The sequence below is a fragment of the Notolepis coatsorum genome (assembly GCF_963971535.1).
Source record: "Notolepis coatsorum genome assembly, chromosome: 8".
In the NCBI taxonomy this organism is placed as follows: Eukaryota; Metazoa; Chordata; class Actinopteri; order Aulopiformes; family Paralepididae; genus Notolepis; species Notolepis coatsorum.
The window spans coordinates 147,717,552-147,738,424 of NC_140172.1; positions in this window are offsets into that span (position 1 = coordinate 147,717,552).

Below are 20,873 nucleotides of genomic sequence, written 5' to 3' on the forward strand. Positions count from 1 at the left end.
TTTAATTCTCTGTTTGTACTTTGGTGAAAGAAAAATTGACGCGTGATCTGATTTACCAAAGCCACTATCAGAATGAGCCTTGTAGCCACCTTTAAATTGCGTGTAACAGTGATCTAGGATGTTACCGCCTCTGGTGTTGCAAGTCACATGCTGATAGAAGTCTTGTCTAGCACAGTCTCTGGAGCGTAACAGTAAGAAGCATTTTGTATGAAAGTATTCTGTACTTCTGTATGACAACTATTAAAGAAACTTGAAACTTGAGCTCATATCTCTTCAGACAGCAGGAGATACTAGGAGCTCATACCTCTTCAGACAGCAGGAGATACTAGGAGCTCATATCTCTTCAGACAGCAGGAGATACTAGGAGCTCATACCTCTTCAGACAGCAGGAGATACTAGGAGCTCATATCTCTTCAGACAGCAGGAGACACTAGGAGCTCATATCTCTTCAGACAGCAGGAGATACTAGGAGCTCATATCTCTTCAGACAGCAGGAGATACTAGGAGCTCATACCTCTTCAGACAGCAGGAGATACTAGGAGCTCATACCTCTTCAGACAGCAGGAGATACTAGGAGCTCATATCTCTTCAGACAGCAGGAGATACTAGGAGCTCATACCTCTTCAGACAGCAGGAGATACTAGGAGCTCATATCTCTTCAGACAGCAGGAGATACTAGGAGCTCGTATCTCTTCAGACAGCAGGAGATACTAGGAGCTCATATCCCAAACAGTTTTTTATGACTCTGATCTATTAAAACAACAAGGGACACTGAGGCGTGTTGAAAAGACCAGAGCCTCAGCCAACGCAGGAAGCTTGGCCCTGGAAACTGGACTTAACATCCAAATTGGCATGTGGGCTTGGACACACCTGGGTCTAATTCACTAATCAAGGTCAGAGAGCTGTATTGCAGCAGGCCTGTCAACCAGAGGAGAAGAGAGAGAGGACCTCAGACGCCTTGAATAAACCCCTAACTGCTCCCGATGAGCAGGTTGGCACCTTGCATGGTTGCCTTTGCCGTCGGTGTGTGAATGTGAGGAACAAATTGTAATATATATAAATGCACCATTTACCGTTTACTTGTGTCCGTTTCTGCCCGCCGTGAGAGCAGGGCGGCCGTCTGAACGTGACAAGCACCTGTCCTGAGCACACGTGGTATCAGCAGGAACTGATTTGACACATGTATGATATATGAGCTACGGTGTACGATGGCCTTGCTATACGTCTGCCTAATCTAATCAGCGCCAGAATATTTATATACTACATGTCTTTGTCTACCGTCCTGCCCTTATCTGCGTCACCTCACAGGGAGTCACGAATCGGCGTGGAAAATTTGTATATACGAACACAATCTGTCGGCTGTTTCTCCATGAAACCCATAGGGTTCAGCCTGAGTCTCGAGACAGACTGGACCGAGAGGCTTCAGTTATGGCAACGATGCCCATGTCCGTCAGTTACATGTAGACTTTGATTGGTTTATTATACAAAGTCATTATGACTTGAATCACACGACTTGGACTTGAGTCAGACTCAAGTGGCAAATTTGATGACAGAAAAAGAAAAATGTCGGTTCATTATAAAACTGTGGCGGGACAAATTAGCGGGCCGCCACAGTCTAGGTAATTAATGGGAAACACTGTATACTACAATAACTACATCATTATTGGAATGGAATTTTGGTACCTATGGAACCCGTTCTAGTGACTGGCTGGTCCTAAGGTCCCCTGAGTTTACTCTGAACAGGGCAAATTTGCATTTTGCTATGATGCCTCTAGCTCATGGAATGAACTCCAAAAGTCCTTAACACTTTGAGTGCCACTCACGGCTTTTCTCGGGTTTACGCCCCGACCGTTGAATGCCACGGTCACGAGTATTCTTGGGTATTTATTTTTATTTTTTTTATTAGCGATCTGAAATCATATTGCATCACGCGAGCCTACCGTTGGAGATCCAGGGACCGCCGGCGCTCAGATGTGAAAAAAGCGCCCCCTATCGTCTCCCAGATGGTAAATCACCCTTTTGGAATGGACTCAATGAAAGTGAATGGGAGAACGGATTTCTGACTCCACATTTTACTTCTCACTGATGCTGCCGGGGTCTACCAGAGTTCATTCTGGAGCCTCTGAGCCGCGCGGATCATGTGTTATACTGTACACACGATGGATCAATACATTTATCGATTTTTTCGAATTGTGATCGGAAATTGGAATAAACCATTTGGATACCATCTGACCTCAGGTAAGGAATCTATGTTATCAGTGTTAGGATAATCAGACTCGTTTTCACGGATATATAAGAGTTTATGTGATATGTGATATGGCTGTTTTGACTGTAAAAGCCATGAGGAAATAAGAGCAGCGATTATCAGCACACGGCACGAGCGTGTGTGCGCACACATACTATCGATCATCTAGCGTTTATTTGAAAATGATTCATAAATAGGCCGACAAATGACAACGTTCTGGAATATTCCAGTAAAAGGCGATTATCATAGGCATGGGTTGTTTTTCCCCGGAAAACGGGTGATTTTCAAAATGCTATCAAACAGAAATTAAGCGATAAAAATACAATCTGCCTTGCCAATGTTGACTGTAAAATGAGTCTTTGATAAGCGACGGGCAGATTAGACACATAGCCATAATTTTAAACATAGATTAGGCGTTATTAACGTTAACATTGGCCGTGGATGGTGGCATTCAACGGGGTAAAAAGGAAAACACGGCCGGCACTGAAAGTGTTAAAGCTTGAGATTCCCCCCTCTGTTGCAGAGTTTAAAACCTTGATCTCCAACCTTTATCAGTCAAGTTGTAAGTTTTTTAATTGATTGTTATCCTTACTTCTGTCTCGCCTTGTTGTCTTATTGTTATGATTTCATATGTTGTGTGATTTGATATGCCTTTTCTTAGCTTATTTCTGTATGTACACTCAACGCGACTGTAACTGAGGGAAACCTCAGTTGCCTTTCGAGTTTAAATAAAGGTTTGAAATTAATTGAAATATGTTTCACTAATGACGATGCAGTAGTGTAGATTATCCATCTTTCATCTCACCAAGCTCCCCTTGACACAAGTTTCTTTGTAATAATTTTTTTTTAAATATTTAATACGCTAATGATGTAAACCAACATTTAAATTAATAGAAACGTGTGTGCGTGTGTGTGTGTGTGTGTGTGTGTGTGTGTGTGTGTGTGTGTGTGTGTGTGTGTGTGTGTGTGTGTGTGTGTGTGTGTGTGTGTGTGTGTGTGTGTGTGTGTGTGTGTGTGTGTATGTGTGTGTGTGTGTGTAAGAGAGAGAGAGAGAGAGAATAATGCCTTGTCTCCATTAGCTATGTTCATCCTGGCTGGGGCTGGCCATGGCCAGGTTTGGTATGGTATGATTGGGTTTCTGGTCAACTCTCTGGTTGCTAGGCAACCTTTCAAAATTCACACCAACACAAGCTAAGCCATGATGGTAAAACAGTTCCAGCCGGCTTTCACCAGATCTGGCCAGTTTTCTAAAGACAATGGAGACACAGCACAGCTAAACCCCGGCTAGTGGAGACGAGGCATAAGTTCCCCTTGTCTATCAATCAATCAGGCTGTGACTCCGTCGAAACCATACAATATACAAAGACTGTACAATATACAAACAATGGCTATTCAAGGTTATGCAAACTTCAACTTCGACAAATACTGTAATACACTGATGGATTTTTACTGAAGGTTCTCTATTGAACGTCACTGGAGGCCTGACTAAGCGTAAATGGGTTAAACAAGGTGACTATATCAAAGTCATCCGTTGAGGTTATCTCAAAGAGCGAGTGAAGATATGACAAGAGTTGGATATGTGAATTCCATATGGATAGCATTTGCCTTTTACCAGTATGATATTATTGATCAATATATACAGTATAGACCACCGCAACACTTCCAGTATTCTGAAATCATGGGAGAATGAGCGGGGGGAGAAAATGTATGAATGTGGATGAGAGTCTTGACATTAAGTGGTTGTAGCTACGGCTGTGGGGGTGAGGGAGACATGATCCAATAGACTTGTAAACGCCTGAGTCTCCTGAACACGGAGAGACCAATCCCAAGTCGATCAGCACCTTCTCGGCCGAGCTATAGTCACGTTTCCGCACCTACTCCCGAACTCCGCATACGCAGATTGATAAACCTAGATCTCTGGACAATCCAGAGAGACTCCGTGGGCAATCTGTTGGAGATCAAGGTTTTAAACTCTGCAACAGAGGAGAATATCAAGCTTTAAGGACGGTTGGAGTTCATTCCATGAGCTAGAGGGGCATCATAGTGAAATGCAGATTTACCCTGTTCAGAGCAAACTCTGGGGAACCAGCCAGTAACTAGAACGGGTTCCATAGGTACCAAAATTCCATTCCAATAATGATGTAGTATAAAGAGGTAGCTTACCAATAATGATGTAGTATAAGGAGGTAGCTTACCAATAATGATGTAGTATAAGGAGGTAGCTTACCAATAATGATGTAGTATAAGGAGGTAGCTTACCAATAATGATGTAGTATAAGGAGGTAGCTTACCAATAAGGGCCTTCAAAATGTGTGTTTGTTGCGCCTCTCCGTCAGAGAGGACCAACCAACCTTCTCATAAAGGACACAGTGAGTCGTATCTATCATTAGTGATGAATCTTGAGGGCAGAGTGATAGACAGAGTCCAGGGATTTAAGGTATGAGGCTGCAGAATCTATAAATTACATCACCAGTCCAGACTATTGCCTGTACATTGTGAAAACTGGACCCATGAATATATTGTTCTAGGTTCTGAAAAATCTAAGGATTTGTCACAATAATGGACGTCTGCCATTGTGTTTGTCATCCGTCGCTCCCATATGACACATATTCCATGCTTTCCTAACTGCAAGTCATTGCAACATCCTGGGGTTCAATCAAGGTTCAATCAAGGAAACAAAAGAAGAAGGACGGGTCATTACATCATAACGCCGGCGTTCTAATGCTCTACATTGTTGTCAGTTCTATTGAAGCCTATGTGAGATGCATGGAGAAGCACACTAGATTAGATTAGATTAGATTCATATTTATTGTCATTATACAGCGAGTATAGTACAATGCAAATGTAACAGTAAACTGCAATAGTAATATACAATGTACAGGTGATTAAACTGAGTCTAAAATATATAAATTAGTACCATTGGGTCAGGGTGTAGTGCTAAACAGATGTATGTACAGAGTTGTAGTACAGTGATACAGGTATGGAGTAAGTCATACTGGCCAGCAGCGTAACTAGTAAGAGTAGGTAAGGGATATGTACAGATATAGATAGTATCTACAGATATGTAAAAGGATTATGTGCAGGTACTGTATGTAAAATAAGATAAGATATTATTTTATTGATCCCCCTGGGAAAATGGTAGAAGGTATGGGCAGGGTAATAGTAGAAGACATAAATATAGGCATATATAGTCCAGTAGAAAAAGTTAAAATAAACAGTGTAGGCAATATAATTAACTCTGAGTCTGAATATAGGAATATGAGCAAGTAAACAGTGTAATCAAAGGTGCAGATGAGGGTATGTATGCCCTATCAGTTATATTATTATGTTACAATAAATATGGTCAATAACACTTTTGAATATATACTATGAGTAAGTAAAGTATACAGTATACGCAGGTGCAGTATACAGCAGGTACCCTAATTAGCATGATTCATTATACATTGTAGTCTGCCTGGTGCAGACAGTACAGACAGGTGGATTGTAAACAAAGACCGAAAATAAACGATTCATTCATTCATATATATATATTATATATATTTTCTTACAGTCAAAATGATTAAAATGTACTGATATTGTAATGTATCAAACCGCACAAATAATGTACAAAGCAAAAAATAATAAACTCCCAGGAAATATTCAATGATTGTTCAACGTGCAAGATGGGGGGTACAATTTAACATTTAATTTCAAAAGATACAGTTTTCGAACGACCATGAAGAGTCTTTGTATTTCAATTTGCGGAGTAAAATTATGGAATGGTCTGATTGTGGAGTTAAAGCAATGTTAAAACATAAAACAGTTTAAAATAGCAATCTGGTTAGAAGTGGTGGAGAGAATAAAAGCTAGCATATGAATTGTAGTGCCTGGTTAGAAACGAATGAAAATGGATGGATTATCCAAGTGGGGGTCCGGGGGGGGTGAGCGAGCAAGAGCATATGTATGTATTGTATTAGATAGCAAGTATTAGGTATATATCTCGTAAACTACATTTATAATGATTCAAATGGTGATTTCATTGGATGTTTACTGTTAATGTTTGTGTGTCTAATTTGATGTTATGTTAAAAAAAAAAAAAAAAAAAAACAGTTTAAAATAAAATACAGTCAAATGGTTTTCCAGAGGTACAGTGACGAAGAAGGGGTTTGATAACTGGCAGCATGTATGTGTATGTATGTATATATATTAATGTATATATGTGCATATTATGTAGGTATATCGTTGTATGTATAAAAAAAAGAAATTGGAACTATACAGGGTAACATACAGTTTTGGCAAATATTAATACGGTATTATTAAAGAATGTATTGTTAATGTTAACTACATTCATTTTTTCAATATAAGTCTAGTAATGTATGAATTAGTAAATATAATATAGTAGCCTATGTTCTGATGAGTAAATAGGGGTGGGATTAAATAAGGGTATGCTTCTTCCCACTCCTTTTCAAAAATCCAAACGGGCATTTTCGGTGGCAGCGTAGTTATACAACAGACACTGTGATGTATTGGGTTTGCGTTTGAGCCTCTTGGATGCCGTATTTGAGTGATCACAAGTGCGTCACACTAGGTCCCGAAGTCAAGACAAACACAGTTGTACGCTGGACTCCGATGCATTAACGACATGTAAACGAACAGCCAATAAATGTGAAGTTAAATTTTAACCTCTGTTGTCAAGCCTTGTCAATATAACAGGTCCCTAGCTAACATGGGGCAGACTGCTTTGAGCGAACGATACACACTCAATCAAATCAACTGCTCAACTGTTAGCTATTACTGCTGTGTAAAGTCTTTTCACATACAGGGCTAACGTTAGCTAGCAACCAGCGAGCTATTAAGCTAGAACGCTAACTAGCAGCTGACTACTGTATACAGTTCCATTTCAATAGACTAACATTACATGACCTCTGTGATTTTAATGTGTCCTTACCTTAGACTCGAGGGTTGTACTAGGGTTGGATGCAGTTCCCTGTTGGTCAGTCTGTGTCTGTTCTCCATCCTCTTCAAATATCGCAGCATGTTTCCGAGTGCTCCCTTGACTGAGAGAATGGCCAGGGAACTTTTATTAAACATTCTGATATTTTCGCGGGTCTCGTGCCACTGGTCACCTACTAAACGAGCACTCAGAAGACACTCATCGTTTGTCCGGGACAAGTAATATTGACATACAGAGATTGAGAGTTTCCAGTGTGACACTGTGAGACAGGCACTTTCTGATCAGATGGAATAACGTTACTATTCGTTTGGGGACTATATATATTTTTTTTTACTTGTCCGGTCGGACAAATTAAATTGTATTATGCTTGTCTGACCATTTTTGTTACTTGTCCCGGACAATCGGACAAGCCTTAATGTCAAGCCCTGAAACATTAGCTACATAACACAACAAAATGCTGGTGCCTCCATCACCCAGATGAATAACCTGATGAAGGGGTAGGTCTGTCCATTCACCACTATGCTAACTGACTGTAGTAGGTCTGTCCATTCACCACTATGCTAACTGACTGTAGTAGGTCTGTCCATTCACCACTATGCTAACTGACTGTAGTAGGTCTGTCCATTCACCACTATGCTAACTGACTGTAGTAGGTCTGTCCATTCACCACTATGCTAACTGACTGTAGTAGGTCTGTCCATTCACCACTATGCTAACTGACTGTAGTAGGTCTGTCCATTCACCACTATGCTAACTGACTGTAGTAGGTCTGTCCATTCACCACTATGCTAACTGTAGTAGGTACATTTACATTTAGTCATTTAGCTCAGGGGTTCCCAAACTTTTCAGGCCGGGACCCAGAAAATAAGGCGTCAGAGAGCCGCGGCCCAATGCACATCGTCAGGCTTTTTTTCTTTTTTTTTTATTATTGCCAGGTGACCGATTTTTTAAGCCAAATATCACTTCAATCCTATTAAGTTAGTTCAAGTTAGTTATTCATTTATATGTGCTATTTATGAGAGGGCTAACTTGTTGCAAAATAATAATGATAATAATAATAGCCTCATTAAAATACTATTGTTGCTTCGGTTGTTTTCAGCGTTTTATGTGCATAATCTGTTATTTAGTTTGAAATGTTCGTTGAAATAAGTAGATTTTTCGTTTTTGTTTATTTATTAAGTTAATATAAAACCATATAGTCACATTTTAGAATACAATAGAATATAATTTTAGAATACAACTAGAAACACTGTCCTGGCCTGCTTCTAAGTTCAGTGGCCTGACAAAAAAATTAAAAATTAAAAAATTAGATTTTTTCTTTTTTTTCTTTTCTTTTTTTAAATAATCTCGTGGCCCTCCCGTGGCTGCTCGCGGCCCACCTTTGGGTCGCGACCCCGACTTTGGGAACCGCTGACGCTTTTATCCAAAGCGACTTACAAGTTCTGTACGACAAGTCATCAGGAAGGGCACAACTCTATCAGCTGAGTAACAATGTTCATCAAAGTGTTGAGTGCTACAGTGTAGGTTAGTTTATTAGGACATGTGCATGACAGTAAGGTTAGTTAGGGTTAGATATTTCTTTTCTTTTTTCTTTTTAATTCAGATAAAAATGGTTGAAGAAGTGCGTCTTTAGTCGACTGCGAAAGATTGGACGGGTTTCGGCTGTCCTAACTGTGGTGGGTAGTTCATTCCACCATTGTGGGGCAAGGACTGAGAATAGGCGACTTCTCTTTGATGACCCTCCCGGAGCTTGGATAGGAGTAGGTCTGAGGTGGCCAGAAGATGCAGAGCGTAGGGGTCTTGAGGGTGTGTAGTTAGAGACCATTGACTGGAGGTAGGCGGGAGCGGTTCCCTTTGCCGCACGGTATGCTAGGTCGAGGGCCTTGAAGCGGATTCGTGCAGCAATGGGGAGCCAGTGCAGGTCCCTAAGAAGTGGGGTGACATGGGCCGACTTCGGTAGGTTTGAGATCAGGCGGGCCGCTGCGTTCTGAATGAGTTGAAGAGGATTAGTGGCAGTGGCTGGGAGGCCAGCGAGCAGTGCGTTGCAGTAGTCGAGGCGGGAGATGACTGTTGATTTAGTGTAGAGGGAGTCAAGTCAAGTCAAGTAAATTTTATTTGTATAGCACATTTCCAGGCAGCGGTAGCTGGCACCAAAGTGCTTCACAGGCAGGTTGATAAAAACTAAATAATATGATGCAAGATATAAGATTAAAACACAGTAAAGCAATGAAAGTAATAAAAACAGGTAGGACACAGTAAAACAAAGAGGATAGAAGGGCCAGGGGTCTAGTGGTGATTAAGTGGGGGGGAAGGCCAAGGAGAACAGGTAGGTTTTTAAAAGTGATTTAAAAGCCTGCACGGTCTGGGCGGCCCGTACGCTGAGGGGGAGGCTGTTCCACGATCTAGGCGCTGCGGTGGAGGAGGCTCTGTCTCCCCTAGTCTTGAGCCTAGTTCTAGGCACCACCAATAGCAGCTGGTCAGCTGATCTGAGGGATTGGTGGGGGGTGTGGCGGTGCAAGAGCTCGGATAGATAGGGAGGAGCCGTGCCATTTAGTGATTTAAAAACATTTTGGGCGAGTTTAAAATCTATTCTAAAACGAACAGACCACCCAGTGGAGCGAGGCCAAAACTGGGCTGAAGCAGGGATTTGTCGATGCCTGTGTAGAGGGCAATGCAGTAGTCGAGGCGAGTGGTGACAAAGGCATGTATCACCGTCTCTAGGTTACTTTGGGAGAGGTATGCCTTTGTCTTCGCCAGGAGTCTGAGGTGGTAAAAACTGTTTTTGACTATGGCGCTGACCTGTTTGTCTAATTTAAAATTGCTGTCGAAGATGACCCCGAGGTTCCTGACAGAGGTGGAGAGGTTTGGACCCAGGGGACCAAGTGCGTCAATGAGGGGGGCCGGGGGGGCACTATTAAAAACAATGACCTCGGTTTTCCCTTCGTTTAATGTCAGGGAGTTTTCAGACATCCAGCACTTGATTTCTGCCAGGTAGTCAAGTAGTGGTTTTATTGATGTTATCCCTTGGGTGGGTTTTAAGGGGAGGTAGACCTGCACGTCATCGAGAAGAGACGGGTGGGGGGGGGGGTGGGGGGGTGGGTGGCCGACAGGGTCCCTCTCCATGACACTTGGTAGGAGCGGTCATTGAGGTATGATGTCAGCCATGTCAGCGCAGAGCCAGCCACGCCGCGAGGAGGATCTGATGTTTGACTGTGTCGAAGGCTGCAGATAGATCTAGGAGAATCAGGACAGAGGAGAGGCCTTTCACTTTTGCTAAGTGAAGTGCCTCTGTGACCGCAATGAGGGCCGTTTCTGTGGAGTGGCCAGTCCGAAAGCCAGACTGATTAGGGTCTAGGAGGTCGTTCTGTAAGAGATAAGCAGTACATTGGTTGGATACAGCACGTTCAAGTGTTTTAGAAAGGAAGGAGAGAAGAGAGACAGGACAGTAGTTGCCTATGACGGTGGGGTTCAGGGTTGGTTTTTTTATGAGTGGCATGACTCTGGCTTGTTTTAGGGAGGTGGGGACCACCCCCGAGTTGAGTGAGGAGTTGATGGTTGCAGTTAGGAATGGGAGGATGTCCGGTGCTATAGTCTGGCGGAGTGGGGAGGGTAGCTGGTCCAGCTGGAATGTAGTCGGACGGTTCGACATTACCAGTGTCAGGGTCTCGGCTTCTGTAATGGGAGAGAAAGATGACAGAGTGAAGGATGAGGTTCTCGATTCAGCATTTGGAATGGGTGGGGGTTGGGAGAAGGAGCTGCGGATGTTCTCCACTTTTTCCTCAAAGAAGATCGCGAAGTCTTCGGCAGAGAAAGATGAGGGAGGAGGGGGTGGGAGGGGAGTGAGGAGGGAGGACATGGTAGCATGCAGTTTGCGAAGATTCTTGGCAGAGGCCTCGATCCTATGGTGAAAGAAAGAAGCTTTGCCATTAGTAATGGTTTTGGAGAATGTTAACAAGAGGTTGTGATATGTGTCGATGTCAGCAGGCACGACTTTCTATACTTCCTCTCAGCCGCTCTCAGGACCAGTCTTTGTTCTCTCACTGGATCTGTCAGCCATGTACTGGGTGGGGAACGGCGGGCAGGTTTCTCAACGAGGGGACAGAGCTTGTCGAAGGAGGTTGCAAGGGCTGAGAGGAGGGTGGAGGTTGCCATCTCTGTGGAGAGAGCAGAGAAGGTGTCACTCAAAGGTAGAGCGGATAGTATGTCAGAAGAGAGGGTGGAGGGGGATAGGGAGGGCAGGTTGCGTCTGAGTGAGACGGTTTGAGTTGTGGTGAAGACCTTTCGGTTAAGCATGAGAGTTAGTGAGAAGGATATGAAGGAATGGTCAGATACATGTAGGGGAGTTACCATGGTGTTAATGATGCTGGAGTTATGGGAAAATATGAGGTATATCCATTCACCACTATGCTAACTGTAGTAGGTATATCCATTCACCACTATGCTAACTGTAATAGGTCTGTCCATTCACCACTATGCTGTTATGGTTTGTAACCGACCCCAATCGCACAACACAAGACAGGTATGAGAGGGTTCCGACGGCGGAGGCCTGGCACGGAGATCTTCCTCGGATGCTGCAGACGGGCAGCGCAGAACACCGGGGTCCCAGGGGACCGGGGCGAAGAGACGCATCCTCCCGTGGAACTAGGAAGCGATGCGCGCCGGCTTGACGTCTGGAGTGGGAGCGCGCCGGCTTGACGTCTGGAGTGGGAGCGCGCCGGCTTGACGTCTGGAGTGGGAACACCACTCCAGGCCTGGCACGGAGATCCCCCTCGGATGCTGCAGACGGGCAGCGCAGAACACAGGGGTCCCAGGGGACCGGGGCGAAGAGACGCATCCTCCCGTGGAATTAGGAAGCGATGCGCGCCGGCTTGACGTCTGGAGTGGGAACACCACTCCAGGCCTGGCACGGAGATCCCCCTCGGATGCTGCCGACGGGCAGCGCAGAACACAGGGGTCCTAGGGGACCGGGGCGAAGAGGCGCATCCTCCCGTGGAAATAGGAAGCGATGCGCGCCGGCTTGACGTCTGGAGTGGGAACACTGGAAAACCTCCCGTAGAGGGTTAGAGAGCGTAGACGGCATCCCACTCCAGGCAAACGGCGACAGGTGGTGAAGTACAGGGGTGGTACGACGTCTCACGCCGGAGACGCGGCAGTAGATTGTAGTAACAAGAACGACCCGACCAGGACTGGAGGGGAGGTCCAGGTATTTAAAGCCCTCTGGGGCGCTAATCATAAACTATGACAGCTGCGAAAGGTAGTCCAAGGGTGGGGGCTGGTGAAGAGTAGAGGAGAGTAAATCATTGCAAGGGTGGGGGCTGGTGAAGGAGAGTAGACAGGGAAAGTCCAAAGGTGGGGGCTGGTGAGGTGAGGAGACAGGGAATAAAGGTCCAGGGAACAGGCGAATTCTCACATATGCTAACTGTAGTAGGTCTGTCCATTCACCACTATGCTAACTGTAGTAGGTATATCCATTCACCACTATGCTAACTGGGGAGCATGTCTATGTTCCCCGGGTCCTATGTTCCCCGGGTTCTATGTTCCCCGCTTTGATTGATTGAAAATTTTAGACCACCAGCCCTGATTCCAAACTCTAACCTTAACCAGTTCGAAAGAGGGCCTAAGCTTAACCGTTCGAAACAAGGCGGACATTAATAATTAATAGAATAATAAACATTTATAAAATTTTCAATCTTTAATCAATCTAAGCGGGGAACATAGAACCCGGGGAACATAGGACCCGGGGAACATAGGGATGATGCCGCTAACTGTAGTAGGTCTGTCCATTCATCACTATGCTAACTGTAGTAGGTCTGTCCATTCACCACTATGCTGTTATGGTTTGTAACCGACCCCAATCGCACAACACAAGACAGGTATGAGAGGGTTCCGACGGCGGAGGCCTGGCACGGAGATCTTCCTCGGATGCTGCAGACGGGCAGCGCAGAACACCGGGGTCCCAGGGGACCGGGGCGAAGAGACGCATCCTCCCGTGGAACTAGGAAGCGATGCGCGCCGGCTTGACGTCTGGAGTGGGAGCGCGCCGGCTTGACGTCTGGAGTGGGAGCGCGCCGGCTTGACGTCTGGAGTGGGAACACCACTCCAGGCCTGGCACGGAGATCCCCCTCGGATGCTGCAGACGGGCAGCGCAGAACACAGGGGTCCCAGGGGACCGGGGCGAAGAGACGCATCCTCCCGTGGAATTAGGAAGCGATGCGCGCCGGCTTGACGTCTGGAGTGGGAACACCACTCCAGGCCTGGCACGGAGATCCCCCTCGGATGCTGCCGACGGGCAGCGCAGAACACAGGGGTCCCAGGGGACCGGGGCGAAGAGGCGCATCCTCCCGTGGAAATAGGAAGCGATGCGCGCCGGCTTGACGTCTGGAGTGGGAACACTGGAAAACCTCCCGTAGAGGGTTAGAGAGCGTAGACGGCGTCCCACTCCAGGCAAACGGCGACAGGTGGTGAAGTACAGGGGTGGTACGACGTCTCACGCCGGAGACGCGGCAGTAGATTGTAGTAACAAGAACGACCCGACCAGGACTGGAGGGGAGGTCCAGGTATTTAAAGCCCTCTGGGGCGCTAATCATAAACTATGACAGCTGCGAAAGGTAGTCCAAGGGTGGGGGCTGGTGAAGAGTAGAGGAGAGTAAATCATTGCAAGGGTGGGGGCTGGTGAAGGAGAGTAGACAGGGAAAGTCCAAAGGTGGGGGCTGGTGAGGTGAGGAGACAGGGAATAAAAGTCCAGGGAACAGGCGAATTCTCACATATGCTAACTGTAGTAGGTCTGTCCATTCACCACTATGCTAACTGTAGTAGGTATATCCATTCACCACTATGCTAACTGGGGAGCATGTCTATGTTCCCCGGGTCCTATGTTCCCCGGGTTCTATGTTCCCCGCTTTGATTGATTGAAAATTTTAGACCACCAGCCCTGATTCCAAACTCTAACCTTAACCAGTTCGAAAGAGGGCCTAAGCTTAACCGTTCGAAACAAGGCGGACATTAATAATTAATAAAATAATAAAAATTTATAAAATTTTCAATCTTTAATCAATCTAAGCGGGGAACATAGAACCCGGGGAACATAGGACCCGGGGAACATAGGGATGATGCCGCTAACTGTAGTAGGTCTGTCCATTCACCACTATGCTAACTGTAGTAGGTCTGTCCATTCACCACTATGCTAACTGTAGTAGGTCTGTCCATTCACCACTATGCTAACTGTAGTATCCACTATCCATTCACCACTATGCTGACTGTATGAAGGAGTGGTCTGTCCATTCACCACTATGCTGACTGTATGAAAGAGTGATATGTCCATTCACCACTATGCTGACTGTATGAAAGAGTGATATGTCCATTCACCACTATACTAACTGTATGAAGGAGTGATAATGTCCATTCACCCCTATGCTAAATGAAGAAAGGTTTCAGGTTTGGCACTGTGACAAGGCTGGCCATACCTTGTGCACTGAAAGGCTTTAAAGAACGATGAGAAGCATTCCTACAAAAAATAAAAGCAAGTTACAAACATCCCTTGGCAGAGCAGTACTCTGCAAAAGGTCCTCTCACCATGAACACACCTGGTTTTAAAGCAAGGCTTGGTTGAGTAACTGAACCTAAATATGGAGTTTGACTGATAGATACACAAAATGGGTTTATTTATGTTGATTTAATTTGGTTGTGTTGATGTTTAAATTTGAGCAAAATGGGTATATTCGGTTTGGTTTTACGCAATACGTCTATCGGTGTGTTGTGTAGGGGCAGGTATATATAAGAATTTTTCTTCTTCCTGTTCCTTTCGGCCATGGGATTTGGTGAATTATATGAATATGTACTGTTGGACTGTGGTAAATCCATGTACGAATAAATAAATGATGATGATGAAGAGCACCTGCATCAATTAATTGACATTTAAAATTAAGCATCAGGAACGTTGCATCTTAAAGAGCACGGCAGCAGCAATAACAATACACAGCAACATTCCTGATACTTATTAATGCTTATTGTCAATCAAAACAGTCACAGTTACCATTTGATATTGAGAAATTATTCACAATTAACAAACATGTTACAAACATGTAACAAAAATGCAATAAATAATTACACAAAGGCGTCAACGAAGGCACAGACAATGTATAACAGTAGCAAAATCAAAACAAAGACCAGGAATGGACCTCAGTAACATGACCTAATATTAACATTGGAACATTACAAGTAAAAGGAAACACTGCAAATAAAAACTGCAGCAAGTAAAATAAATAATACAATTAGAAATGTAGAATTACTGTAGAATTAGTGCCAACATGGGAGAAATAGGCCTGCCGAACAACACAATTCTCCTACTGTAGCTTGACATCCTCTACTCTCCTCTCCCATCCTCTCCTCTCCTCTCTGATCCACTCCTCTCCTCTCTGATCCACTCCTCTCCTCTCTGATCCACTCCTCTCCTCTTCTCCCCATCCTCTCCTCTTCTCCCCATCCTCTCCTCTTCTCCCCCATCCTCTTCTCTCCCATCCTCTCATCTCCTCTCCACTCCTCTCCTCTCCACTCCTCTCCCATCCTCTCCTCCCCCATCCCCTCCTCTCCACCCATCTCCTCTCCCCTCCCCTTCTCCCCTCTCCCATCTTCTTCTCCCCCATCCTCTTCTCTCCCATCCACTCCTCTCCTCTCCACTCCTCTCCTCTCCACTCCTCTCCCATCCTCTCCTCCCCCATCCCCTCCTCTCCACCCATCTCCTCCCCTCTCCCCTCCCCTCCTCCCCTCTCCCATCCGCTGCATGCATGGAGAGAAAATAATCTCCTTGTAACCACGAGTCATGGATCAATTGAGTACTAACACAGTCACCACTGACCTACTGTACTGTGATAATGAGAATGTTCAGCTTTTGTGGGCGGCTACGTGGCGCAGTGGGCAAGGCGCTCGCAACGAATGCTGGAGACTAGGCTCGAACAGGATGCCTCCTGTTCGAGCATCCTGTTTGAGCCCCGCTCTCCACATGAATGAATGAATGAATGAATGAATGAATGAATGAATGAATGAATGAATGAATGAATGAATGAATGAATGAATGAATGAATGAATGAATGAATGAAAACTTTATTTAACAGATTGCTGAATGGGTACAATACAGTACGGCTCAATACATACAATTGTTAAGGGGATGCAGACCTGAGAAAGACGTTTGTCTTGTTTCCATCAGGGTCCCCCATTTTCAATTCATATAGACATTTATGACATACACAACATACATGACATTTATGGCATAGGGACATAGGTATTTAGTACTGATACATTTGTGACATAACGGTATTCAAATATACAGTACTGTTACCCCTAGATCCTGACAGAGTATATACATATGATGGGGAGGGAACTGTACATTAGGAGGGGGTGGGTGGGTGGGAGGGAAATATACATACGGCGGGGAGGGAATATATACATGCGGTGGTGAGGAGACTGTCTATTAGGAGGTGGTGGGGGTTTTGGGCATTTACGGTGGCCAGTTTAGAATTGCAGCCTCCCGTAGGTGCTCTTTAAGAGCGGTTTTGAATGTGGGTTTTGCTTTCAGTTTAGCTGGTCGTCCACAGTAATACACATTGGCCGTATTACGGGGAGGGAAACTGAAGGGTGGGGATCGGGCGTTGTGGACAGCGACTCCTACAGGTCGGTTGGTGCGCCTGCGCAGTAGAATTAAGAAGCGACGGGGGCGGGGCCCCTCCAAAGCCCAGACCCCCGACGCTGAAAGATCGAGCCGCGCAGGTGAAAAGATGCGACGGCTGTTACCTCGAGTATTGGAGGGGACTCGTGCTATGTATGACTTAGTCCACATTGCAGCCGGCTTGTGGGAGGCAAGAAACAACGTTTGAAGACAGGGGAGGGTTGAATTGGACAATATGAAAATTGGGATGGGAGAAAAAAAGTGGATAAAAAAAAAGAGAATGTTCAGCTTTTCACCTGTGCCTGCATCAAGAGCTGGTTGAACAAGATGGTTGAATTTGGGCGGCTGTGTGGCGCAACGGACATTGCGCTCGTCACCAACGCAAAAGACACCGGGTTCAACTCCGGCTGTTGGCGTTGCCTCCGGCTTGGGCCGGCCGTCATACTAACTCAATTGGCAGAGTTAGCGGGTGGGAAGTCGAAGGGTGGTAATCTGGACATTGTAAACAGCGACTCCTACAGGTCGGTCAGGGCGCCTGCACAGCAAAGACAGGAAAATGGCGGGGGTAGTGTGAGCCTCCTACACGTTACTCCTCGCCAAATCAGAGTCCGCGCTGGCAGGTGAAAAGATGCAACTGGCTGCCTGCACATGTATCGGAGGGGACATGTGACGGGCTTCTATCCTCCCTACGACCGGCCAGTGGGGGGCACATGCGAGCAACGTTCAAGACAGGGGAGGGGAGAATTGGCACGGCTAAATTGGGATGGGAGAAAAATAGAAAAAGGAGGAGAAAAAGTGGATAAAAAAAAGGACCAGGTGAGGGGGCGGGAGGTAGAGTGCGAACACCAGCCCATGCTGTCCAGCTTGCTGGGTGAGTGAAAACCAAGGTATTTGTGGAGTGAAGGAGAACTGAATAATGGAAGAGAACAGGCGTGATGGATTGCTGGAGAGCGACATTGAGATTCCTGGAAGGGAAGGAGGGTGACCTTGAGAGCCAAATCTCAGGAGCGGCTAATGTCACAGCCTGACTGTTCGCGAACACGTAATAATGTGTTGTAATTATTACGGAGGGCTATAATATATTGTTAAAAAAAACAGTGAAGTATCACTTTAAGGTGAATTGTGGACGTGCTTTCCTTGAAGCAGCGAGGTCAACGCGGGCACTCTCGGAGTCAGTATTTTGATTCACAGAGGGAAGGGCAGGCAAATGAAATATTAACAGACAAAAGATTGTGGGTTTTTTATGCTGAATGTCCGTCTTATACCGGAGGGCGCCCGACAGCCCTTTGTACTGTGCTTCTGATTACTGGCTGACTATAATGAATCCACTTTTTGATAAGATACCGAATGAGGTACTGGATCCTGTGAGAGGAGGAGAGCGTTACTCTCCAGTTATTCAACGAGTCATCGAAAGCGGAAGGGGTACACATTAGGAGGTCAAACACTAATCTACACCAAACCTCCTACTAATCCTCGCGTGGACATTCTGTTTGCATATCCTCTCCCTATAAAGCTAGTTCTATAGGAGCAACCAATAAGTAATGGGTGGCCTCCCTTTCCTAGGGAACGGCATTCAACAAAACCTTTCAAAAAGGAGCAAGACATGCATCCCTGTTCAAATCCATACTAATACAAACACCTCTTCATGTGCTCGGCGAGAGCGAGAGTTTGAACGCATCTTTTGTGTGACTCCGCGCTCGTTAATGCTTAACCACTGCTAATATAGATACATTCTGCCTTCAATCAATCACCGTGAAACCCGTTCCCCTCAGCCAGCTGTCACATACGGTTCACTTTGTTCTCTCCGCGCCGCTCTCTCTCGGCTGCGAGTGTTTGCACGTGAAGCGTGACTCACGGGCTACCATTTGTACAAGAAGGGATCCAGCTGAGAGGACGACATGACGCGGGACGGGGAGAACAATGGCGTGCGAAAGAAATTAAACAATATCATAACCCGACACTTGATTATATCCCACACGTTGCGTTACATAATGTAATATGTATACACATCGAATATGTAATATGTTTACACATATTCTGATTTATCTTATTTACCTCTTGCATAAGGTTTATTTAAAAAGATTATATAAATATATTTTTTTAAAGCAAGCAAGCAAAATTACATTTAGTACCTGCCTGGGTCACGTTTATTAGGAACATTATCACAGAACAAAGCAATAAACTGACATTTTAGCAACTAACCTACTGATAGACTAAGAAACTATTAGACAGTGAACTGCAGATACGTGAAGGATTCCAAAAAAAAAAAAGGGTCTGAAATCCTTCCAGGAAAATGTGGACTTTTTGACTGGAGAGGAGGCCCGCCTTGTTGTCAGATGAGGTGACCTGTGACTGATAACTGATATATGGTGCTGTGCCTGGAGTGCTGTGCCACTTCACATCAGCTGCTGATCCTCAGGGAGCCTCTCACGTTGCATTCGGTCACTGTATGGACGACTAAAGGAGGCTCGCCGGGCGCATGAAGGGTCATCAATCTTGGGCGGGAGTAGCACACTTGGAATACACCTGTGGCCTACAAAATCAATTAGCCGGGTCCAATCCATGAGAAATAAAAACCCGGGAGTCGCCTCTTCTCCTCTCTCACACGGAAAATGCATTCATGAGATAGAGTTTTTTTTTTACGGATAGAACTCTTGTCGCCCCGGGGGCAATAGCTGTTTTGTTTTGCTAATTATTAATCGAAAAAAAAGATTGATTTCAAGATGAATGGCATCGTAGAGGTTGTAGCACTTTTCCTAGGCTTTGTCAGCTGGGTGCTCTCTTTTATCTCACTGAAAGACCAGTACTGGAAAGAATCCAGCACGGAGGGCAGTGTGATCACCACCTCCACCATCTACGAGAACCTCTGGATGTCCTGCGCCAGTGACGACACTGGGATCTACAACTGCAGAGACTTTCCATCCCTGTTTGCACTCCCAGGTGAGTACAGTAGTAGTAGTGGTAGCAATCGCATGGTTATTTCTAGTATATGTACATGCTTATCTGTGATTTCAGTAAAAGGTCATCCTCTCAATTCCTCAATTCCCTTTCTAAAAAGGAACGGTTTATTATTATTATTATAGCAAGAGATGCCTGTTGCTTTTCACTCCTCTGGAGAGTGCTTTCACGGTCTGTGTGGTGACTAGACAGACCGGGGCAGTGCAGAACAGCTGAGTGTGCACTTTCACATCCAGAATGCTCCTATTTCATTCACCTGTTTGAGGGATTGAGGTCAATAATTTTCAACTTTGTAGACGAACTGTGGTCACAATAAAGGCTAAAAGCTTTATCCATTAGAAGAAAAGAAAAACAATATTATTATTGGCCTACTTTTTAATGTCCCGGTTGCGTGTGCGCTTATGCAATCCTTTTTTGTGTCAGACATCCTTCTACTCTTTTAATTTGACTGTTGACAGTATCTTTTAATTTTACTCTTTTAATTTGACTGTTGACAGTATCTTTTAATTTAAAGGGGACATATTTGAGTCCTTTTCAACAAGTTAATATAGGTCTTTAGGTCTATAGGTCCCCTAAACATGTCTTTTGTTGAGAAAACACACTCACATTATGAATTCTAGCAGCCTCTATACCCCTCTGTTTCAGTCCTGTTCTCATTCTAGCAGCCTCTATACCTCTCTGTTTCAGTCCTGTTCTCATTCTAGCAGCCTCTATATCCCTCTGTTTCAGTCCTGTTCTCATTCTAGCAGCCTCTATACCTCTCTGTTTCAGTCCTGTTCTCATTCTAGCAGCCTCTATACCCCTCTGTTTCAGTCATGTTATCATTCTAGCAGCCTCTATACCTCTCTGTTTCAGTCCTGTTCTCATTCTAGCAGCCTCTATACCTCTCTGTTTCAGTCCTGTTCTCATTCTAGCAGCCTCTATACCTCTCTGTTTCAGTCCTGTTCTCATTCTAACAGCCTCTATACCTCTCTGTTTCAGTCATGTTATCATTCTAGCAGCCTCTATACCTCTCTGTTTCAGTCCTGTTCTCATTCTAGCAGCCTCTATACCCCTCTGTTTCAGTCATGTTATCA